A 21,949-nucleotide genomic window follows, 5' to 3' on the forward strand; every position below is an offset into this window, starting at 1 on the left:
AGCTGGCCTAGAATGATCCAATGTTAATATAATCCTTTGTAAATGGAAAATAAAAGCAAGAAAAATAATTGTGTACAATTTAAAACAAATTTACCTCTTCAAACCATCTCTCCCAAATTGCATACCCCCTCCAAATTAAATACATATATACCCACATAGGGCAGGATAGGAAGGAAAGTAGGGAGTTAAGTAGATAAGGATAGATAGATAGATAGATAGATAGATAGATAGATAGATAGATAGATAGATAGATAGATAGATAGATAGATAGATAGATAATTAGTATACATTATGTACATTTCTAATATATTATAATTGTAGAGGGTTGCATAGAACCCTTTAGTGTGTTATTTTGTCTATTTGGCAGCAGCTCTAGAGTGGTCTTTTTTCAGCATTGCATTTTTGAAGTAGTTTTCCTGAAACGTTTTTTAAAATATATATAAAACATTAATTAAGGTTTAATAAGTAAATTAATCCCAAATCCCAAAAAAACCTACCAAATCTATCTATGTTGTCTGTCACTTTTCAATTATACGACTGCTGAAGCCTTCTTCTCCAAAGGTTTCACAAAAGGCAGTGTTTCATTTGAATACTAATAAGCAACTCATCACATTTTTATTTGATATGATAAGAATAGGAATTACAAAAAGCAAAATGTAATAAGGAAACACTAGGCTAATAAATTATTAGCTTCGCTATGCATCCTGCAAACACAAGGCACATGTACAACTGTAAATGCACATACACACACACTTTTTTATTGGACTGTTTTGCCATACCTAGCAGCTATTTGAATCTGAAAATAATTATATCATTAGCTATTCATATTTATTTATATATTAAATGGAAATGTGATGCAATGATAAATAGACTAGTTTTTCATTTTCTGTCAAATTGTGCAAAGCAATTCTACAGATAAATAAATTATACTTGAAATGACTACAGAAACTTAGAAGTACTAGAATTAACATTTGATTGATGAAAATACCACTCCCCTCACACCCTACTCTTGTCTTTATAACACAGTTGGACTGAAAGTTTTATTTGTATTTCTTTATTTCTTTTATTTGTATGGTATTTATTCATCTATGTGTTGAAACATGGAAAGCAAGGTTAGTTTTACAAGCTATCTTAATCAAGGTAGCCTATTCTTAGAATAATTAAATAAATGTTATTTTTGTAACAGTATTTGATTGACTCCAGTTCAAACTGAATTTGGACCAACAAGCTTCTAAAACATAGTCATGATAATATCTATTAAAATCTTGCTGCTGGTATAATTTTCTCATAATTTTACATAAGAAAAAATGTTATTTGCTATACATTTTACCTATACAATACTCATAGGGTAATGAGTTTTTGTCCAAATTAAATTTATAATTGACTGAAAGTTAATACGATGATTCTGAACTAGGTGCCTCTGTTTTTCAACAGTTCTAATTTCAAAGCTATGAATTTAAGGCAATTTTTGAAATGTATGAGTAGTATTGTGAATGTTTGTGTCCCATAACTTAAATTTAGAATATCTGAATATAAAGTATCTGAATACAAAAGCAGAACCAAGTCACAAACACAGACTACCTCTTAGATATGTGAAGTGTCATTCATTTAAACAAAAAATGGAACACTGGATGTACGAACACCTGTATCCTGTGGGCTGGGAATGGCTTTCCAGGTATATCATCAGGTTATCCCATTAGACCTGATGGATGGGGAAACCACTGAACAATGTATGATTACTACCAATGTGTGGTGTTTTTTAGTATGCTTGAGAGACAATGTGACTGACCTATTGAATTCAATGTTGCATAAAATGAGTCAATTGTCCAATATTGCTTTGAGATTAGGGGGCAATGTATTAATATAACTTCCCAAACAGTATTTTTTTTTTAATTGATGTTACAGCAGTAATATAAACAAAGTATACTATCTCCCCTTTCTGCACTGGAAAAAAAAAAGAATCCCAAAATTGGCATTTTGCAGGAATTAGAATCGGAAATGCACTTTTTATTCCATTTCCTTATCTCCCATATCAATGTGTTCTGAGCCAGTAAGGAGAATCCAGAAATCTAAGCTTCAAATATAATAACACTATTATAGTTAAATTTAAATTCAAATCGGAATACATAATCACAGTTATACTATCCCAGTTCAAGTCAGTGGGCTTACCCAATGGTCAAACAAATAAATTTCATCTTTTTCCACTTATTTCTCACTCCTTAATTTCTTTGGAATCTTTGATACCTGCATAAATGTGATCAAGTTTGAAGTTGTAAATTTTCTTAGAAATACCGCTTAGCAAGTTATATTGAAACCTGTCACAGGTTATACTCATGAGTAAGAAAGATAATGTTCATAGTGAGGCATATGACTATATTTTAAGAACAGCTGAAGGGAGCCAAAAGCTAAAGTGCTTCCTCTAAAGTGATAATTCACACAGTAATTCTTTTTCATTTTAAAATTGATTGTGCACCCAGCTTCATGACAGCAGTCATTTCTCAACCAGATAGTCTTCTTAACCTTATAGTTACATATATACAATACCAATAAGTACCTATCAGAGCAAAATTGATTAGTCAGTACTATTCTGCCCATAAAACCACTCTTCAGAGTTAAATACAAAACTTACGAAATTAAAGAATTGTTCTCACTTCTGTCTTTTCCAAGGCTTGCTGAACTTAATTTGGTTGCCATCTGAAATTTTTTATTGCTAATTGTGGCAGTGTCTTCACAGAGCAAGCAGTTCACATTGACAATTAAACTGAACATTTTTCAACATTCCACAGTAACATGAACGAAATCATCTCTGATGATAAGAAAAATTCTACAGCCATATGGCAAGCTACACTTATACTTCTGGTGACAAAGTTGCTAGACAGCTATTCTGTAATCATTTTGAACATTTGGAAAGAATATAAGGAAATATCTTATTCCAGCCTTTTAGCCTCCATTAAATTCCACCTAACCCAAGTTCTTGTCAAAAAAATAAATAAAAATCAAGCAATTACTTTCCACTGGCAATTGTTTCGCTATTTATTTCTCTCTTTCTCTTCATATTTTAAAGATTAAATTCAGTATTAAATATTAAAATGAATTTTAAACATTACTTATCAACCAATATTTTTGAAAAGAGATTTAAGTTAATAGAGCTGCTAAAGCATCAGGCTAGAAACTGCTAGATCATGAGTTCTAGTCCTGCCTTAGAGGCAAAGTCACCTATTTGACTTTCAGCCAGTCACTTTCTCTCATCCCTAGAAAACAGACAGTAACCACTTCTTGCCAAGAAAACTGCAGAGGCTAATCCAAATAGTTGCCGAAATTAAAAGCTGACTTAAAGACACAAAAGTAAAAATAAAAAGGCTTCATCTATTTTTCTCATGATACTTGATTGGTTTATTCTCCTTGCTAGACTATGCAACTGGAACTGAATTCTTCTGTACGTTTGAGTTGAATTTGGTAAAAGTTCTTGATCAGCAACAGCATTAACTTTTGTTATATGTAGTTATAACACAAGTCAGCTTCCTTGGAATATTGCAAAATCTTGTAGACTTTTTAAAATAAAAAAAACCTGATAAACTGGAGTTCTAGAGAACATGCTAGATCAGGGGTCAACCTTTTTATACCTACCGCTCACTTTTGTATCTCTGTTAGTAGTAAAATTTTCTAACCACCCACCGGTTCCACAGTAACCTGCCGTGTATTGTTGTCTGCGCATGCCTCTCGCGCATCATGGATTGGGTTTGGGGGGTGGGTGGGCCCAAGCTACCAGCTCTGCTTATCTGTTACAGCTGGGTGGTGTAAGGGGAGATGCACAAGATATTCTGGGACGAGAGTCTTTTTTTTTGCAGTTGCACTATAGCGATATTTAGTTTCACTTAGGTAACGTGAACTGAACTTATGCGTGGGTGATACAAATAGTATATTTTCAGAAATTTAAATTGTCATGTGGAATTTTATAAAAACCTAATGAAAATGTTTTTAAATAATGCTATGAAATTTTTTTAAAAAGTCAATTAAATTTAAAAAAAGGAAAGTGCTTCAGTATTGGACAAAACCCCTACCGCCTACCATGAAAGCTGGAACACCCACTAGTGGGCAGTAGGGACCAGGTTACTACCACTGTGCTAGATAATTTAGTCCCCCAAAACAAGAGATAATAGGTTTTCATTGTAGTTTCAGTTCTTGTTCTGTACATACCTTATCTATCTAGAAATAACAATCCAAATAGATTATTATTCACAAAAAATGATATTGAATCATATTTATTTAATATAACTTTTATGAGTTTCATATTTAATTTATATTGATTAGTATAAATGTAATATACTATTAATTCAATATTAGAGAAAGGTAGAATGGAAAAGCAGTATTTTCTAGTATTTGTATCCATCAGTAGTAATAATTTCAGTTTTTTATTTCTTTTCCATTCTCTTTTTTACACATTTTGTGTTTGTGTGTGTGTGTGTGTGTGTGTGTGTGTGTGTGTGTGTGTGTGTGTGTAATTGCTTTCTACCAGCTAAAGGCTGTAATAAATATTTCCGCAATACATTTCTAGTGAGTCATATTATTCTATATTCTCAATTTTCTAATGGTACTTATCTTCATGGCTTTGTTCTCTCTGTGGGTATGTTTTCAGCAGCATGAAAAAAGTCCACTTATTTAAGTTTGAGTCCATCAAGATATCCCCAAGTTATATGAAATATCTTGTTTTTAAAACATATTAGATTCCTGCCCATCCACAAGCCTATATAAGATTATATTACTATACCATGGAAAATGTATTTGTTTATTGATTGCATTTATATACTGTTTTTCCACTAGGATTTTTCATTCCTGATCTAGGGAAGGAAGGAAGGAAGGAAGGAAGGAAGGAAGGAAGGAAGGAAGGAAGGAAGGAAGGAAGGAAGGAAGGAAGGAAGGTAAGTTTATTACTGTTGTTAAAGTCTCCTGTCTAAAAGCAATGGGTTGAGAGAAAAGTGAGGCAGTCTTTATGCATACTGAAAATAAAAGCATCCAAATGCTTTGGATGAAATACTTTACACTTATGATAAGAAATCCATCTGAGAAAATGTTATTTTTTCTGAGACATGACACACACTTCCTTGTTCATACAGTTTACACAGATCCATAATAGCATCTGCCTACATCTTTTCATGTTGTAGACCAGAGGTTCCCAATCTTTTTCGCCCGCGGCTCCCCCGGAAATCCGACCTGCAACTGCGCATGCGCACCAGACGCCCCAGAAATGGCGCATCAGCGCCAGACCCAGCGGGCGCAGATATTCACTGGGGAGGAATCACTGTTGTAGACTGATAAGCTATATTTAAATTGAAGTGTATTGGGCACTGAACTTAGAAACCAAATAATATAAAGATGGAAAAATTGCTTTTACTAACAGAGTACTTAACTTTTTTTTTTCATTTTCAGACAACAGGCTTGTTCTTTATATGATGTAATGTATTTTGAACTTTGAGAGGGAATTTTGGGCGGGAAAATTGCACTTTGCTGATTGGTTGAAGCCTCAACCAAAAGAGTATTTAAAGAGGGGTTTTTGCCGGTTGTGTTTGCTGGGGTCACAATAAACTAAAGAGCTGTTGTCACTCACTGGTCTCCTGCCTCTTCATTGCCCGAACTTAACATTGGCGACGAAGGTGGGATGTTGAGGCAGTGAGATCGTGAAAAGAGCTGACGGAACCAGGAATTCGCAAACCCAGCCAGTTCTCGAAGGCGGAAAATAGCGATGTCCAGCTACACGCCGCCAGCGCCATTTGACCCCGCAAAGGAGAAATGGGGGTCGTACATGGCTCGTTTCGAGTGTTTCCTCGAAGCAAACGAATTACAGGAAGTCTCGGATAATCGGAAGCGAGCATACTTCCTGAGCCACTGTGGTCCAGAGGTCTTTGATACGGCAGAGTCACTCTCAGAGCCAACGCTGGTACAATCAGTACCGTGGCAGACACTTCAAACAACGCTTCAAGCGCACTACGCACCGGTACCCTCAAAGTTCGTCCAACGGTTCGAGTTGAGGCAACGGGTACAGCGAGAGGGCGAATCAATAAGTGTGTACATGGCCGCGTTGAGGAAAGCCGCAAACCACTGTTAGTACAGAGATTTGGAGGATTCCCTACTCGAACAACTCATTTGTGGGGTCAGGGACATCAGACTACAAAGTCGGCTGCTGTCCAAAAGCAACCTGACTTTAGCGATAGCCCTGGACGAAGCCAGAGCTCATGAGATGTCCACCAAGGCGGCGGAGACCTTGCAAAAGCCAAACGCGCAGGGTGCCGGGACAAAGACTACACCGGTCCACAGCGAGGAAGTCCAGGCTGAGTCGGAAGGTGAGGAAGAGGAAGAGGTGTTCCACACCGGGAGGCTGGAGAGAGGTGACCGGGACAAATGTGTGAGTTGTGGGGGGCAACGGCAATGGCAAAACTGCAGATTCAAGGATGCGGTTTGTCGGCGGTGTGAAAAAAAAAGGACACATAGCTCGGGCCTGCCGAGCCCCCCAACCTTCCCGCCAAAAATTCAAACCGACCAATCAGAGCGTGGGAGCAGCGAAGTGGCCCGGGATTGGTCCATTTAAAAAGGGCGCGAAGTTAAACCAGACCACTGTGAGAGTGGGCCACGCATCGACACGACTAGAGAAGAAAATATTTACCCAAGTCTACATTGAAGGGGTGCAGTGCCCAATGGAAGTAGACACTGGGTCGTCAATCACAATTATGTCCTGGGACACCATCGTGAGAGACTTGCCAGCCATCGCAAAACGTCAGCTACAAACCCAGAAGCTGAGAGTGCAGGACTACCAAGGGAATCGGATCCCTGTTCGAGGAGTCACATCCGTCCAAGTCAAATATGGACAATTCAAAAAGACCCTGCCAATCACCATAGTAAACGGAACTCTACCGAGCTTGCTAGGGCTGGACTGGTTCCGAGCTTTGGGCATGGGAGTGACCGGGGTCCACAGGAGCGACGTCATCCTCAGAGACGAACTACTGAAGGAGTTCGAGGACGTTTTCAAGGATTGCCTGGGCAAGTACGTGGGGACCCCTATTTCTTTCAACCTTGACCCCCAAGTCGCCCCCATCCGGTTAAAGGCTAGGAGGGTTCCATTCGCCCTAAAGCCCAAAATTGACCGAGAATTAGACAAGCTAGTAAGCCAGGGAATACTAGTCCCCGTCGATCATGCAAAATGGGAGACACCCATAGTAACCCCAGTCAAACCGGACGGATCGGTCCGGATTTGCACTGACTACAAAGCAACGCTTAACAAAGCATTGCAGAAAAGTGCATACCCCGTTCCAGTGGTGCAACATTTGCTGCACTCATTAGGGCAAGGGCAGGTCTTCACCAAACTCGATTTGGCCCAAGCCTACCAGCAGCTACCTGTAGATAGCAGCACAGCGGAGGCGCAGACAATTGTCACGCACCGTGGGGCTTTCAAATGTACGCGACTCCAGTTCAGAGTTAGCGTGGCCCCAGGACTCTTCCAGAACCTAATGGAGCGATTATTACAGGGCCTACCAGGAGTGGTACCATACTTCGACGATGTATTGGTATCAGCTGAAAACTTAGAGGAACTCCTTAGTAAAACTAAGGAAGGTGTTGGGCATTTTTAGGTCTGCTGGGCTTAAAGTTAAGCTCAACAAATGCCACATTGGGGTGAAATCTGTAGAATTCCTAGGATACCGAATAGACAGGAAAGTGATCCACCCCACGGAGAGCAAGGTACAGGCCATTAGAAAGGCCCCAGCCCCCAAAAATAAAACAGAATTACAGGCATTTTTGGGGCTTGTTAATTTCTATGCGGTATTCTTGAAGAATAAAGCAACAGTAGCCAAACAGCTACATAAATTGCTAGCAAAGAAAGCTGTGTGGTCCTGGGGGAGAGAAGAGGCTAGGGCATTTGAGGGGGTAAAAAACCTTTTGTCCAGCGATAGCCTCCTCATCCAGTACAATGGCACGTTGCCACTAGTGCTAGTTTGCGATGCGTCACCATATGGGGTGGGGGCGGTGCTCAGCCATAGGTTACCGAATGGAACAGAAGCCCCTATAGCATATTATTCCCGGACGATGTCCTCTGTGGAGAGGAACTACAGCCAGCTAGATAGGGAAGCGCTGGCCATAGTCATAGGGTTAAGAAATTCCACGAATACTTGTTCGGGCGAGATTTTGAGATAGTCACGGACCACAGACCCCTTCTAGGACTCATAGCGGGTGACCGCCCAACACCCGTGACACTTTCTCCCAGGCTGACCCGATGGACTATTTTCCTAGCGGCATACTCCTACAAATGCTCCACCGCCCAGGAAAAGACTTAGGGCATGCGGACGCTCTGAGCAGATGCCCTTTACCAGAGACAATTGAAGACCCCACCCCGGGGACACCCGTCTTGCTAATTGACTCTTTGGACTCTGGCCCAGTCACATCCAAGCAGGTGGCTAGGGCATCTTACAGGGACATTACAATACGGACTGTAATCGGTTGGGTGCAAAGGGGTTGGCCCAACAACTGGCCACAGCCCAGCAGAACTCTTAATGGGCAGGAAACTCAGGTGCCCACTAGACCGACTAAACCCAACTTATACCCCAGATGGGTACAAGGGTAGTCAGGGAAAAACCAGGGAAATGACAGTGGGTGACCCAGTATGGGCACACAACTATAGCGAGGGCCCAACATGGTTAAAGGGGGAAATTCTGGGCATAACCGGACCCAAATCATATGTAGTAGACATGGAGGACGGCCGGGTATGAAAACGCCACATAGACCAGTTAAGAAAACGTATACCAAACAAACTAGAAACCAAACAACCAGGCCCTGACTACCAATTGTTTGAATCTGCAGCTGACTCAAACCTGAGGCGAGCGGAGGACTTATCTGATTCCGATGAAGTCCAGCGACGCCAACCGGTTCCTCCTGAAGGCAACAGGGACGACTCAGCCAATAATCCAGGGCCGGACAGCCTAGAGGAGGAGCTGGGAGGAACAAACAGTCCCTCCGACCAGCTCGACTCTCTCCCAGAGAATGAACTGTGCAGGTCAGAAAGAGTTAGGAGACGCCCTGTCTACCTGCGTGACTACGTAGAGAAATAGCATGCAAATATTATGTAAATAGCGGTACAAAGCATTCTGGGAGGGAAGGAGTGTAATGTATTTTGAACTTTGAGAGGGAATTTTGGGCGGGAAAATTGCACGTTGCTGATTGGTTGAAGCCTCGACCAAAAGAGTATTTAAAGAGGGGGTTTTGCCGGTTGTGTTTGCTGGGGTCACAATAAACTAAAGAGCTGTTGTCACTCACTGGTCTCCTGCCTCTTCATTGCCCGAACTTAACATATGACATCAAAAATAATATATCCATTATTTGATATGTACACATCTATGGCATTACACTAAAAAGACAGAAACAAATGCAGTTTTTACATTTTTCAGACTGAGGCTCAGGGAGATTTCATGAAGTATCAAAAGAAAAGCACATGTTTAAATTTAATCATTATTCAATTTACTTGTTCATGAAGATATAGCTAAGGCAACACTTAGGAGTAAGAAGAAGATAAAATAGATCTGGGGATAGCTGCAACATTTTAGAGAAAACATCTATAGGTTATAGGATTCATTCAACCATCAAATAAGCCTTAGTATCATAAAATATTAGCAAAAGAAAAAAAAAGAGCTTTTACGAAGGATAAAGGATAAAAGGATAAAAAAGAGGAGTTGAAGAAATTGTACCCAGATGTCAAAGAGGCAATTCCTACAGGGGGAAAAATCCCATTTCTTTGCCAGATAAATAATTGTCTGGTTCATATCAAGAACTGGTTTGTAAACATATAATGGAAAAGTTGTCAATGTGGAGACATTGTGAAATCTTTTTTTTATTTATTTTTTATTTTTAACAAAAAAGAACAATACATAACATACATTGACATAAAACATATGACAAACAAGAATAACAATACATAAAATACATAGAACCTATGTTCCTTCTTTACATCAGCTTCATTTCCTTATTCCTCTCATACTTATATCCTTGTTCCCCCTCTCGTTTCATTTAATTAAACTTTTCTTTTTTGTCCCATTCTTTCTTATTTCTTTTTATCTTCTATCCTATATATCCTTGGGACTACTCATTTTCTTTCATACCTTGCCATTTTATATACATGTGTATATAAGCTTTTCATCTTTTTTCATCATCTAGTATTTCTAGTCTCTAGCCAATTCCCTAATTTTACACTTTCTAGCAATTTTCTGTAATCCTTTTTGATGTGGACCTCCTGTAAACAAATCACATCTGCTTCTATTTTTTAAATTTGTTGAGGGTTTGAGCTCTCTTTCTTGGCATGTTTAAACCATTAATGTTTACTAAAAACACCTTAATTGCCTCTCCCTTTTTTTATTTGTTCTGTCTTTTTTGTGCTTCTTGTCTCTCTTACTAGCCTTCCTCCTTCTCCTTCTCTTTCTATCTGCTCTTTTTCTTGTCTCTTTTGTGTTTCTCTTTCTTGTTCTATTTCCACTAGTATCTATTCGTCTTGACTTCTGCTGTCAAGTTCCTCCTTACTTTCGTGTTCTTCTTCCTGTGCAAAGTGTTGTTCAAAAAAATCTTGCACTTTTTCAGTTGTGTCTACCTTATATTTTTTTGCCTGCCATGTTATGAGTATGCCTTCCAGTACTAACCATCTAAACCTGACCTTGTATCTTGTGAATTGTGTTGTGAGAAATTGGTATTGTTGTCTCTGTTCCCTTATTCTGTGTGGTATTTGTTTTAATATTATAATTTTTTTACCTTTGTATAGTATAGGTTACTCTCTTGTTTGTTTATATATTTTATATCTCGTTGCTCTTTTAATAAACCTTATATGTAGCTCTCTCGCCTTTCTATGTCTTCTTGTATATTTTGTGTATACTCGGTAAGCTTCATCCAATTCTCTTTTTGTTTCTAATTTGTCTTTTCCTAAGGCTTCTGCTAATATCTCTGCCATTTTCTCTCCCAAGTCTTCATCCTTTTCTTCTGGAATGCTTTGAAATCTTAAAAATAACAAAGCTTTTTCCATTTCCAGATGCGCAATTGACTCACTTAACTCATTATTTAATTGTAGGGCTTTCTGCGTCATCTTGTCTATTTTATTATCAACTTGCTCTATTTTAGATTCCACTTTTTGAATTATTTGTTCATTTTCTAGCATTACTTGTTGAATATCACCAATTTCATCTTTCATGTTTTTAATTTCCTCCTTCATTTCACCAATTTCAGTCTTTAATTCTTTGTGTAGCGTTTTTGTTTCTTCATGGTTGTTGGCTATTGCTTCTTGAGTTTTATTCATTATTTCCTGTAATGTTTGTAACATTATTTTCATGTTTTGCATGTTCACTGCCGGATCTGATTTATTTTTGCCAAGTGCGGTCGTTGTCAATTTTTGACTTGTAGTTGAAGCTGTAATAGGTGAAGGGATTGTCGCTATTTATTTATCTACTTTAGTGATAGTTGCTGTAGTTGTCATGTTTATCATTTAGGCAAAATTCTAAATGTGCTTTCTGGGGGTTGGGGGGGGATGGACTCACGTGGGTCCCAACTCCCAAACATTCAAACCTTTCTGGGAGATCTGCAAGCGACTGGGATTTTACGGGGGTAGGTAGACTCCTTTCCATTGAATCTCCCAATCCCCCAGGTTTTCTAGTTCTCCATTGTGTTTGGAAAGTAGATTGGGGGAATTTCATTCGCCTGGGAAAGCCACGCTCCTCTGGAGACCTCACCTCTGGCCCTCTTTCAGGCATTGGGTCAGAATGGCAACTTTTTTTAAATTTGAATTTATATCCCACCCTTCTCCGAAGACTCAGGGCGGCTTACACAGTGTTAAGCAATAGTCTTCATCCATTTGTATATTATATACAAAGTCAACTTTTATTGCCCCCAACAATCTGGGTCCTCATTTTACCTACCTTATAAAGGATGGAAGGCTGAGTCAATCTTGGGCCTGGTGGGACTTGAACTTGCAGTAATTGCAAGCAGCTGTGTTAATAACAGACAGACTTAGTCTGCTGAGGCACCAGATTCCCTTCTCCAGGAATCAGATTCCTTGGGCTGCGCTCTTAGCTCTCGAGCAGTTTCTGCAGCTTCGAGGCTCCGCACCACGTCTTCCAATGGGGAGAATCTGATATCAATGATCCTGAGCCTCTGGCCCCATTGCCTCCTCTAGGAGTTCTTCTTTCCTCTCCATTTTTTCGCTGGGGTCTCGCACCATCTCAGGGTTTTGGCAGATGCTGGGGCCCAGTACCCCTAACGACCCCCCAGGGAGGGGGGGTGCCACCATGATCAAAAGGCATTTTCAGTTTAATGTCAGCATTAAACCCCTCCTGCAGAAAAGACTCCTGAAACCAACATTTTTCAAAGTTCTTTTACTAGCATAGGCAAACTGGCACAGTTGGAGGAAAACCGAAACTGGGGATTCCGGTTCCTCCCTCAGTAATACAAACCCCAAAATCTCCACCCTCATGACCCCTCTGCCGGTCACCTGCTCCAATCCTCAACCATCCCGTGTCAAAGCATCACTCCAGCCACTCCTTCTCCAGATGCGAACCCAGCCTGACCTTGACTGGCAGAAAATGTTATTATGTCTAATCATCCCTTGCACTACCACTCCCTTCCCCTCCTTTCCCACAAAGGAGAATTGTGGCAGCGCATGGAAGTCTTCGACCTAGTATGGCTTCCAAAGCTGATACTCACCTTCGCATATGAGAAAGTATATCTAGGTATTCTCTTTTTTAAATATTTTTCAAACAGAGTATTCTATATTTAAATATACAAATATATCTTATTTTTTACAATCTTTGTATCTCTATTGTCCTTTATGCAATTGTCCCCTTTCTTCTCCCACACTTGCCTAATATACTGCGTATTATTCTTAACACTTTTTATGTATGTTATACATATAATATAAATATATAGAGTTGTCAATATAAATCCAATATTATTCCAGTTAATCCAATAATCAACTAAATTCAGTTCAGTAATTCATTCAGTTCCGTTTGGTTTATCATCTGTAACTTTTTTTTAATTCTAGGTGTTGCAATATTACATCAGTCTTATTTCCAATTTCCTCTTCAAACTCAACTTTTAATATATCCACAATTCTACCAGACGCCTCCTCTTATTTCTTCTTTTGCTTCTTCTCCTCTTTTTGTTTTTCCCTCCTTTTCTATAAGTCCTATCAATCCACTATTCCGTTTTACACAATGTTTGTCCATCAAAGTTCAAATTCCACAAATCCTTTGTCTTGCCAAATTATATTTCATTAGCCAGTATTTTAAGTCTCTATTTTCCGGTTTAAATTTGAATTTTTAGTTCTAATCAGTCCTTATTTATGTTTTCAAATTCTCTTCATTTCCTTTTATTATCTCAGCTCATTTTTCTTTAAGTCTCTCACTCACCAATCGTTGCAATTTGTAGATTTTAATCTGGGCCCCAAACTGCTGTGTGCTATTCTCAGTCTATTTTATCTCTCCGATCTGCAGTTTACTCCATTTTAGCCGCCTTTCCAGATACTCTGTGCCACTCTCTCCCTGTCTTTTCTCTTCTGCGCCTTCTCTTTATCACACGCCTCTCATCTTCTTCTGGGGTTTTTCCTCTGTCGAACGCTGCTGTTGCTTTTCACTCTTTGCTTCCCACTTATGCAGCAGTCATCACTCCAGGCTGGCCCTAAAGACCCATTTCCTCTCCGCCAGTTTAAGAGTGCTGCTCCTGACGGCTCGAGTGGTTGCTTTCCACCCCCAGCACCTATGGAGCTTCCTCTTTATCAATCTCTCCAAGATAGATAGTGAAGATTTTTCAGGGTTTAGGGACAGAGCTCCATTCCCTCACCCTGCTCCATGATGACATTACTGCCGGAAGTCATGAAATCTTTATTTTAATGTAGTGAGTTTTCATCTTAATAGTGCCCCTTATCCTTCAAAAATGGAAGAATGGGAAATGAAGGGAAAAGCCTGAATATCTTCAGAAGGAAGGAATGTAAAGAAGGGGATGGCAGGGAATAAAGCATCTGGAATCCAACATGGAAACAAAATACAGCAGCCTTCTATGAAATGTGCCTCTTGTTTTTGTTCATAAAAGTATATTTCTTTCAGTAGTAACACTGAAGAATTCACCCATAACCCAACTATATTTAAAACTCAAGAACATGTGCTTAAGTAAATTGCTCAGCTTATTTTTTCTAAAGTTAAGAAAAGCCTTAAGTTATCCTGTACATTATTTTTCATGGCAATATTAATCCACAAATAATTTTAATTTATATGCAAGAATCTTTTAATTGAAATTGCTGTTGCCATGGAAACATCACCAATATCACCAAACAAATAAAACAATAATTTCTTCTATGTGTATGAGGAAAATTCAGAAATAGTAATCTCTACATTAACTTACTGAAAAAGGAATCTTAAAATGTCTGTATATGAACTATTTAGTAAAAATGCATAAGAACTTAAAAAAATTATTTAAGTTGTCGTAGTTCCTACTAGTAATTCATTCCAGAGCAAACTAAAATCTTTAAACTAAAGTATTGAACTATAAATACATATACCAGTAGTTATTTTTAACATGTTGAACTAGAACAAAATAAAAGGAGGTTTTTTTTTCTTTTTCTAAGTTTGATTTCATTTGAAATCTAAAACCAGATCTTGAGGTGGAAAAAAATAAAACTTTGATTTGGAATTTTACTTAGTAGATTTGTTATTATAAAATGGCTAGTTTCTATTATTATGAAAAAGTAAAAAGCTGAGGATAGATCTTAATGCCTTATTTTACTGCACCAAAGGAGTCAGAAGTTTTCTTCTTTTCCCCTTGCTTTCCCCCACTATCCAATTCCCCTTTCGCTTTCCCAATTTCCCTAATATCTGCTTTTGTATTCTTTTCGTATATCATATTATAAATTAATAAAACTATGTAAAAATAAAAAAATAAAACCAAGATCCCAAACTTAATCTGCATAAATAAGGCAGTTTTAATAGAAATCATTCATTGTTTATCTCTTGATTTAAAAAAAAGGCATTATATCGCCTTGTGCTTATTACTGGGACAAAGTTTGTCATATATAAAAGCAACCGAACATATTATTTGTCCAGAACAGAACAGAACAGAACAATGGAATCTTAAAAGTTGAGAAGACCAATATTACTCCAGTACATCCAATCCAGTGGTGGGTTGTCTCTGGTTTGAACTAGTTCTATAGAACTGGTAGTAAAACCAGTGGGAGGCTCCGCCCACTGACCCAAACATCATCAAAAGTGATCTGCACATGCACAGAAGCACGGGCATGGTGTGAACTGGTAGTAAAGGTAAGTAGAACCCACCCCTGATCCAATCCATTTTACCTTTCAGGCAGTGTTCCTTTTTTAAAAAAAACGACAACAACAAAGACATTCATTAAATTGTCATTTACAAGTGACGGTGTTTTAATTGTTCTGTCAGATATGGTCTCATCTGAACCTCAAATGATGAATGAATGAATGAATGAATATTTTAATTTGTATACCGCCCTTCTCCCGAAGGACTCAGGGCGGTGAACAGGCAGATAAATACAGAAACACACAATAGTTAAAAACATCCCTTAAAAAACTAATTTAAATTTGCCCAAATGTTAAAATAACATACTCCCCCATAAAATTACAAAACTTTAAAAACCCATCAAATTCAATTAAAATTTAAAGATAAAAATCAAGCTAGTCCAGCCATACGAAATAAATAAGTTTTAAGTTCGCGGCGAAAGGTCCTAAGGTCCTTTCCTAAGGTCAGGTAGTGATAACCTATAGCTCTTGCCTTACTCAGAAAGAGAAGTCAAAAACATGTCATGTTTCACACTAGGGCTAGCAGTAATCACAGTTGTCTGGTATTCAGCTTTTAACAAGGTTTGGTAGCAAACTGAGGACCCAGATTGTTGGGGGGGCAATAAGTTGACTTTGTAAAAAAAAATATACAAATAGAATGAGACTATTGCCTTATACACTGTAAGCCGCCCTGAGTCTTCGGAGAAGGGTGGGATATAAATGTAAACAAACAAACAAACAAAAAAATTCCAAGACACAAGTCAGCTAACTTAAAAACTTATTATAGAGAAAAATGGAACTTAAAACACAACTAACAACCTATTGTAATTCAAAGAAAGCAAAGACATATAATTAATCCTCAGTTAATGACTATGCATTCAATGAACATTCAAAGTTATGATGGTGCTGAATGATTGGTATTTACAACTTTCTCCAACTTCCATTCCTTCTACTGGTTCCCAACCAGCTTACACTTAAAATTGTTGGAGCATACCACAATATGATTACCATTTGTGAAATGCCTTGCTGACTCCCCACAAACAAAATCAACAGGGAAGGTGCCTGGGAAGTTACCAAGTCACTCTTTGTAAGTCATTCTCCATGGCTGTTTCTTCTTAGGAGATGATTCTCCCTCCCACCCCAGGACCTCCCTCACATAGCAGTGGCTATCCCTACTCCCAATGCATACATGCAGTACTGTGGGAGTTCCCATTACCCTTCTGCTGTCCAGCAGCAGACACCCCTAGCCTTGGTGCATTTATGCAGTATCATAGCAGTCCCCTAGACATCTTTCCCCAGCTAACAAAAGTCACCTATTCTCTGATCTGCTTTCACCACTGCTACAACCATTTACCACCTACCAGCCTTCTTCAAGCTACTTGGGACTTCCCGCAAGTTTCCCCATCGACTATGTAGCAGAAAGTTGCAAGGGGATCCTTGCTTAATAACCTGTGATCCTCAATTAATGACAGCAAAAGGACTTCTGGGATTGCTGTCACTAAGTGAGGAAGTCATATTATGTCACACTTTTCAATTGCATCACTCTGAGATTTGTCTGTCTTTAATTTGGAAGTATTAGATCCTGATTTACAAGCTTAGTCCTCACCACACTGAAAACGTCTAAGGAGAAGAAACAGCAGTTTCTCAGGACTTTCTCAACCTGCATCCAATCACATCAACAACTTAATCTTTTTCTGCCATGTCATTGTCTTATTTTAATTTACAGCCCATTTCTGAAACATCTTATAGTTATCCATTGCTCTTCCCATAGTTTTTCCCTTTCACCTTGCAACAAGACTGACAGCCATTTAAAATGTTTTGCAATCATTTTATCAGTATGCCACTATCATTTTCTACTAGGTGGATGGACAGTGTTGGCCTGTGGCCATGAGGAATAGTCCAGAGGATTGTGGAGCACCTTGTTTATAGCAAATTGTACTGGATGTTTCCTCCTCCTTTTCTTCTTGCATATTTGCTTTCATTTGACTAATATACATAGAAGTATCTATTGTACAAGGTGTAACCAACCCCATGAGGACAGTCCAGGATGATGTAGTAGTTACTGCCTTCAGTTAGCATTTCATGCCACCAACTTTGTTTGTGGAAACATTACACACACACACACACACACACACACACACACACACACACACTGAATAAAAAAAACTGGTATTAAGCTGCACAGGCATGGGCCTTCTAAGTCATTCCCATTCCATTACCCAAAATTAGAAAAGCACTGAAGAGCAGCAAAATAATTCATAAGGTGCTCATTCACATTGTGCATCCTAATTTTGTAACTCTAGAAATTTAGATTCTTGCTTCTTCCAGATTGACAGCCTAAAAAAAAAATAGTAATAGCACTTATACTTATATACTGCTTCATAGTACTTTTACAGCCCTTTCTAAGCAGTTTACAGAGTCAACATATTGCCCCCAACAATCTGGAGCCTCATTTTACTGATCTTGGAAGGCTGAGTCAACCTTGAGCCAGTGAGATTTGAATTGCCCAACTGCAGCTAGCAGTCAGCAGAAGTAGCCTGCAGTACTGCACTCTAACCACTGCGCTACCTCAGCTCTTATAATAAGAATAAGAATGAAAGCTTCCAGCAAACTTTTATGTTGTTGTTTAAAGTTCAAAACAACAGAACATGTCCAGTGATTTGCCCAAGAGGCCCCCATAAATCTTCAATTCTAGAGGTAGAAAGAATTGGTCTAAAATTACTGATCTAAAAGAAGTCTCTAGAAACTTGCACTGCTAAAAGTACCCATTTATATATAGTGCTTATATTTAAACTTATGGAGTGAGAAAAAATGATTGGCAGCTTCCAGTTCTGGCAAAAAGAAAAAGAAAAAGTGATTTGTAAAGCTGTTGCAAGTGTTAATCCCAGCTTTAATATTTCTAATTAATTAACCTTGGCTATAGCAACTGTAAACCACAAAGCAAAGGATTAGTTTGAATTATCAGAGAATAAAATAAATCCATTATTTAAATGGAAAGAAGTATTTGGAAAAAGTTGCTGTAAATCCACCAAAGCTTTAAATAATATTTAAACAAGAAAGCACATGTTAAATATCCTATCTGATTCCTCAAAGAAGCCCACTACAATTGTAATTAGAAAAAAATAACTTTAGGTATTTTAGTAGTTACTTTGGGTTGCATGCATCCAAATCTCTTGTCATGTGTTGAAACAGCAGGATAACTCATTGCATATGAGTTTTTGTTACTATAGTGCAGTGATGGCGAACCTTTTTGGCACCAAGTGTCCAAACCGGAACGCCTGTCTCCAGGAGTGCTGGAAATCCAAAGACCAGGTGGTGGGCATTCATGCATGCACCACAAACCAAAAGACCAGCTGGTGATGGCACTCGTGCCCACAGAGAGGGTTCTGTGTGCCACCTCTGCCACACATGCCATAGGTTCACCATCATGGCTATAGTGCATACAGAGGTCCTATTGCCTATTGATAGAATATACGAGTCATTTTTATTTAACTTTATTTAAATACATTATGTAAAACAGGCTTCCTTGATCCAAACTCTCCATACATGTTTGATTACCACCACCAATGTGCTAAAATAGTCAATCTGTTAATCTTAATGCATGAAAATAACAGAGATTTTGATGCAGCACAACTGGAGGCTTCAGACAATGAACCATTACTTGATAACACCAAAAGTCTACTCAATGCAGCTTTTTATTTCTTCAATAGTCAGTTAAATATCTATGAGAAATCTAAAATACATGCAAAGCATTTTTGACCCCGAGAGTAACATTACCTCTGAAATTTAAAGTTATATATAGTCAATATGATTTGTAGCCAAGAACAATCTTTTTCTTCATGTATCTGCACATGTATTCATACATTTGTTTTTCTACTCTTCATCAGTATGCAGGCACTGCTGAACTATGTATGGATCTGCACAGAAATGTACACTTTGCCAGACACGTTATTTATTTTAATGACTTACTGCTAGAAAAGGATAAAAACTTTCCACAAAATTGTCACAATCACAAATACAAAAACTTCAAATCTAATAATCATAAACAGATTATTGTACATATCAAGTAGAGACACAGGAAAAGAATAATCAGGTCTGGCATTCTAAATATCTCAGCTGGCCTGTCAAATCAGATTCTGTGCATCTTGTAGCACTCAGACCATTTTAAAACAGCAAGTAGTAGATTTTCACTTAAATTGTATTAACTACATTTAAGGGAGGCTAACCTAACTACTTGATTGAAAAGGCCACATTCAAGTAATTTAATGTACTACTTTTCTAATATGATAGTCACCATCGTATGAAATTTTCTATATTAATATTCTTAATTAACTGCTGCTTTATACACTCTGCTATTTAATTCAGCTTTAGACTGCTACATAAATTAGGTGTCCATGCACATAAAGTATGCTATTCATAATCAAATATGTTAGCATTAAGAAATAGCTCCCGTATAAATAGATTTTTTTTTGTTTAGGCAATACAGTGCATACATGTCTCTCTCTCTCTCTCTCTCTGTGTGTGTGTGTGTGTGTGTGTGTGTGTGTGTGTGTGTGTATGTTTTGTATATTATATATACAAAAATCTATAACTCTTATCTTTTTAATTATTATAATATTTTATTATGTCTTTTTAAAAATTCTAAGTGAAGAGGTTAATCACACTTCTTATATGTTCATGAAAGAATATATGACAGTTAAAAGAACACTAATCATCAATCAGTTTAGGTGGGTGGAATAAAGTCATGATCAAATGCCTATTTTGTGGGGAATGTAAAGAGAAAATAATGTGTGTCTTCTGAAGAAGAATACTCTGAAGTGCAGAAGCCACTTAATCTCCCCATGTTTCCTGAAGTGTGTATTTATTGGGCAAGACTCCAAAAAGCTTTATTAAGATATTCAGATCAGATGCGGAAAATCATTTTGGTTAAGACGGTGCTCAAAAACTCATTCTATGCCCTACAGGACTTTATAAGGGATAAATAGCATGCTAAATAAAAGCCAGGACAGAATCCTATTTATAATTAGTGGAGCAACTCTAAAAACTGGTATTAACTAAAATGGCTAGATTGTCCCACACCAGACTATGCATTCTAGAGGCATTGCAGCTTTAGGGTCATATACAAAAAGCATCCCATAAAGTTGACACCGCAGTTCTCCACTAGTTTAACTGCTTGACTGTTGCTAGGGAATCTTGGTCCCAATATAGGTATAACTGCTGCATCAGATGGTTTTGTTCCAAGTGATTAGAACATTCAGAAAAGAAAATCCGGTTGCTGCCTTTAGGAAAAAAAAGTAGTTATAAATTCTTTCCAAAACAGAAAAGCCAGAATTGCTAAGGAATGAAAAATTGAGTTTCAGAAAATTCAATCTAGAACAAAAGTTATTACATAAAAACAACACATATTATGTGTTGGCCACTGTGTTGCAAATTGGAAAGAAAAAGATTGCAAGCTTTTGATTCAAGGTGCTGTGTCCTCTAAGCAATGCCCACACAGCATTCTAGAAACTTGAACAATTTTTCAGTCAATCCATTTGTAGTCCTCAACTTATGGCCACAGCTGAGCCCAAAGGTTTGTTGTTAAGTGAGACCATTGTTAAGTGAGTTGTGCTCCAGTTTGCAACTTTTCTTGCCACAGTTGTTGAGTGAATTACTGCAGGTGATAAGCTAGCAACCCAATTATTAAGCGAATCTGGCTTCCCCATTTATTTTGCTTGTCAGAAGATCACAAAAGGTGATCACGACCCTGGAACACTGCAACTGTCATAAATAGGAACCAGTTGCCAAGCATCTGAATTTTAATCACTTGTTCATGGAGATGTTGCAAAGCTCATAATTGTGAAAAATGGTCATGTCACATTTTTTAGTGCCATTGTAACTTTGAACAGTCACTAAATTAACTGTTGTAAAAGTTCTCGCTCATGATTTTGTGACATCTTATGTTGCAAAAGTTGTTTTTATACATTTATGGAATCTGCAACTGTTGGTGCAGTCATTAGATTCCTACTTCTAGCCACTTAGATCAGGCATCAACTACAACTAGATTGTACAAATAGATCTGAAAAATCGATATGGAATTTTCCCTTGGGGAAGCATTGAAGGGGTACTGTTTATGACATATTTTGGACATGACAACCTGAACAATTTATTGCAGGTTATTTGATGTTTAGTTTTTGTTTTAGTTTTGATCAACCAACTAAACAAAGCCATTTACAAACAAATGCTTTTATCTTTATTACTCTGAGATGTCCAACATGTACATAGGTCCTCCAGCGTTCAAGCTTTCATCTTGGACAACATGATAAACTTCACTCTGCACATAATGCAATCATTGTCAACTATAAACTGATTACAGTTCTGTTAAAACAAAATAAACATTTATTTGTGCCATTCTGGACTATTGCATTGATATGAGACAATACTGCATCTATATTAATTTGACTTTGAATAATCTCAGCTGTAATAAAAAGATAGAAAACAGACATAAATTTCTCAAATTCTCTAACAGTAAACAGGACAATCCATATTTGCATGATTCATGTCTTCCTGCATTCCATATGTGTCTTTCAAAGAATGAAGACCAAGTGGTGTATTTGAGCAGTATAAACTCCTTATACACCTTAAGTTAATTCCCTAAACCAAGC

This window comes from Ahaetulla prasina, chromosome 8 (assembly GCF_028640845.1).
Source record: "Ahaetulla prasina isolate Xishuangbanna chromosome 8, ASM2864084v1, whole genome shotgun sequence".
NCBI classification, from domain to species: domain Eukaryota; kingdom Metazoa; phylum Chordata; class Lepidosauria; order Squamata; family Colubridae; genus Ahaetulla; species Ahaetulla prasina.